The following is a 4,383-nucleotide window of genomic DNA, read 5'->3' as shown; positions in this document are numbered from 1 at the left end:
AGGGAGAAATTCTTGTATCCCAGAAAAACAACAACTGGGAAACATGAGGCATATCCACAAAAAAGAAGCATAGTTTTCAGAACGCTGCCATTTTTCATGTTTGCTGAGCCAGAAAGAATACTTTTCCAGCTGTAGAGACTATTTATAGTGGATCTGAAGCATGAGAGACAATGAAACTTGGCCTCGGTCACAGTTTCTGTAGCCACAGTAGCAGCTGTCTGCAAACCACTGGGATAAATGGTGAGGGCAGGTTTCCTGCAAAGCAACACTGGACAGTTCTGACTTTCTTGCACAGTGGCAAAACGCTTACTGTAAAGCTAAAACACCTGCTGGAATCTCAAGAAATTGTTTCAGACACATCCAGAGCACCCTAGATGAAGCAGTGAGTTATACTGAAGTTGCATTGCCACCTTATTTGATTCAGGTCCCATGGGGGGAGAGGTATATGCAAAACACAGTCATATGAATCCTAATTGAAGATTTTTAAAAAATGTCTATTGCATAAAGTCTGTTTTTAAAACCCTCCTCTTATGTAAAATGCATCTAATGCTATACTCCCTTCAGTATGATATATCTGCTGAGGATGATCCTGTGCAATGGAAGCTAATGGGGTTTGAAATCCATGTCGCACTGAAGTTAATGAGGACATCCATCCCCACTGCTCCTTGAGTCATACTTCTTGTCCACAGTTAGCACACACTGGTTTTACAGCCGGGGGCCTAGTTTCTTATCATCTGGTTAGGTCAGGTCTGTGAAACCCGGGGTTGAGAAAGTGAATTTTGCATATGCAGAAGGGACAAAGGGCGAGAGCATAATGAATGTAAAATACAAGCTAAAGTGAGATCAACAAGGGTGAGACGGGAATCCTCTTTGGACTTGTAGGGCTGAGTTAACATTATTGCAAACCCAGTATCCACTGCATGACACTGAGCAATTAAAACTTTCACAACTCAATAGTGTATAAATTGGGACAAATAATGACCAGCCAAAGCTAGGAAATATAGGAAAGGTCAAACACTTTAGTCAACAGCAGCATTTAACAGATGAATACCACTGTGTTTGTGTGTGTGTGTGTGTGTGCGCGCGCGCGCCTTCAAACAGCATGTCAGCTTATGGTGACCCCATGAATTTCTTAGGGTTCTCTTAAGCAAGGGGTGTTCCGAGGTGGTTTCTCCAGAGTAGTGTAGTGGTCTGAGCATTGGTCGTGGGTGCTGGGAGTCTAGGGTTCAAATCCCAGCTCAGCCATGGAAAACCACTGGGTGATCTTGGGTAAGCCACACTCTCTCAGCCTCAGAGGTTGGCAATGGCAAACCCCTTATGAAGAAACTTGCAAAAAACAACAACAACATAAGGGTCAGAAAATGACTCAAAGGCACACAACAACAACAACAACAACAACAACAACAACAACAACAGGTTCGCCTTAGGGTTGCCATACAATGGAAACAACTTGAAGGTACACAACAAACACCTGGTATGCATTGGTGGTCTCACATTCAAGTACTATCCAAGGCAATCCCTGCTTAGTGTCCAAGATCAGTTGAGATCTGGTGCCTTTAGGCCCTGCGTTTAGGGTATTTCTTGCTACCCTGTCTGTATTACATGTTCAGGACTCAATTTCGATTATCTATCCTTGTTTGTGGGACACAGTGGCTCAAGCAGTTAAGAAGATGCTGCCTCTGTTGATTGCAAAATTGGCAGGTTGGCAGTTTGAGGCCCAAGTGCCACATGATGGCATGAGCTCCCATCACTAGTCCCAGCTTCTGTCAACCTAGCAGTTCGAAAGCATGTTAAAGTGCAAGTAGATAAATAGGTAACACTTTGGTGGGAAGGTAACAGTGTTCTGTGCAGTCATGCTAGCCACATGATCACAGAACTGTCTTAACACTGGCTCTCTTTGGATTAGTAAGAGATTAGCATCACCCCTACAGCTGGATATGACTTGACAGCTTTGCCAAAGGGGAATACCTTTACTTTACTTTTTATCCTTGCTTTTATTTTGAGCAATGTTAAACCAGTTTGAATAGATGCCAGGATTTCACCACAAAACCATGCCGCTGATATAGTAGTGATTTCCTAATGACAATGTTTGGGTGTAGTCAGGTGTTTTTAGACTTCTCTGAAAACTCTACCCTCAGACTCGGAGTACTTTTGCACTACACGGTCGAAATGCCATGATTTAATCTGCGTTAAAGCAAAATCCTGTGTAATCCTCAGGTTGACAGTTTAGAGAGAGGCCTCCAGAATCCTCAGCTAGGAAGCTCTTCCGATTCCTCTGAACAAATGACAAATCCAAGGACAAATCCACAGGATCCGCAGTTGTGTGGTTATCAAAATCTGCAGTCGTGGCAGTAAAAGTGGAATCAGACCATTATAACTGTGTAGTGTGAATGGATATTCTTCCAGCCTTGGATGTTCTTCTGGGGCTATCTAATTTGCTATTGTTGTTGTTTGCCTTCAAGTCGTTTCTGACTAATGGCAACCCTAAGGCATATTGCCCTCCTCTGAGGCTGAGAGACTATGACTTGCCCAAGGTCACTCAATGGGTTTCCATGGCTGAGCCGGGATTCAGATTTGGGTTTTCTAGAGTCCTAGTCCAACACTCAGACCACTACACCAAGTTGGATTTCTTTAGATTGGGAATATTTCCACCTTTTCCACTTTATGGCCACCCAAAGGCGGCCTTTTCATGGGTTCTTCCTCGCAGATCTGTTCAGAGGCGGTTTGCCATGGCCTTCCCCTGAGGCTGAGAGAGTGTGACTTCTTCCCCAAGGCTCAGTCTTGGGTGTCTCCTTGTCATATTAGAAGTTCAAGAACCAGCCAGTGCACCCAACCAACGATGATGATTTTAAGGTAGCATTTTCTATTTGAATGTGCTGTGGTTGTATGCTTTTAATCGTACTGTGGTTTTTGAATAGCGCAAGCCGCTCTGAGTCCCAGTTTTGGGGAAAGGTCAGAATATACATAAATACAATAATAATAGTAATAATAATAATGAAGACTGTCCCGCAGGTGAAGAAGGCCTTGAGGTCATCCCAAAGGCCCCCTTTCTGCTCCAAGTGAGTCAAGCCACTTCAATCCCACTGCAGCAAAGCTAATCCGATTTAGAGAGGTCCCTCTCTTTTCTCTTATATAGACAAAAGCCTATATATCATGAATGGATCATTGTTCGGCCTTTTCGCTTCTGCAGGTGAAGCAAAACTCGCTCTTTTATTGTATTTTTTCCATAGGGAGAAAAGCCGGATCACTCCCAGATCCAAACCCAGGACCTTGAGCCAGACCACCTTGGTAAGAACTGAAGGCTGCGTGGCCTAGTGGTTGGAGCGCTGGGCTCCGACTCTGGAGAGTGGGGTTCAAATCCTTCCTCAGCCACGGGACCCTGCTCAGTTACCTTGGGCAAGTCACACTCTCTCAGCCTCAGAGGGCGGCAAGGGCAAACCCCCTCTGAACCAATCCTTGCCAGGAAAACCCAGTCGCCTTCTACATTGGAAACACTCGGAGGCACACAACAACAGAGGACTGAAAGGACTGGACGTTCCCAGGGAGGAAAAGGTGACTGCAGTTCTTTGGAGTGTTTACTCAAGAGTAAATCCTCCCTAAATCAGTTACAGGGAAAGGACTCCCCACCTGAAGACCTTCCTAAGAGATGTTGGGCCATTGGAGAGTGGTGGAGTCTCCTTCTTTGGAGGTCTTTCAGCAGAGGCTGGATGGCCATCTGTTGGGAGTGCTTTGATTGTGAGTTCCTGCATGGCAGAATGGGGTTGGACTGGATGGCCCTTGAGGTCTCTTCCAGCTCTATGGTTCTATGATTCTATGAAATGAAATGATCTAACTGCAAATAATAATAACAATAATAATAATGGAAGGGGAGATACAAATCTTCCATCTGATTCAATACTTATAAAAACACCAAGCAAGAATGTGAATATACAGTGGGCTCTCCTTGGATGGGGAGTTCCTGCAGGGCAGAAGGGGGCTGGACCGGATGACCTTTAGGGGGTCTCCATGAACCCCTTTAGGACTGGGGAACCTGTGGCCTGCTGCAGGTGTTTATGAACTCCTTACCCGGCCTCACCATGGGTCAGGCTGCTTGGGGGATGATGGGAACCGGAGTCCCACATCTGGAGGGCCCCACAGCAGTCCCAGCCAAGGCGAGGGGGGTTTGAGATGGGGAAGGAGAGGGGAGGGAAGGGAAGGTGGGGGGGCTCCCAGGCTTCAGACCTTCCGCGATCTACTTTTCCAAGGCTCCAGTGGAGCTCGATTTAGGGCGACCCTAGTGATGATTATGATGATGATGATCAATTATTATTATTGATGATGATGATGATGATGATGATGATGATGATGATGATGATGATGATGATGATGATGATGATGATGATG

Source organism: Sceloporus undulatus, chromosome 1 (assembly GCF_019175285.1).
Source record: "Sceloporus undulatus isolate JIND9_A2432 ecotype Alabama chromosome 1, SceUnd_v1.1, whole genome shotgun sequence".
Taxonomy (NCBI): Eukaryota; Metazoa; Chordata; class Lepidosauria; order Squamata; family Phrynosomatidae; genus Sceloporus; species Sceloporus undulatus.
The sequence above is the reverse complement of the archived record's forward strand: the minus strand, read 5'-3'. Positions refer to the sequence as shown.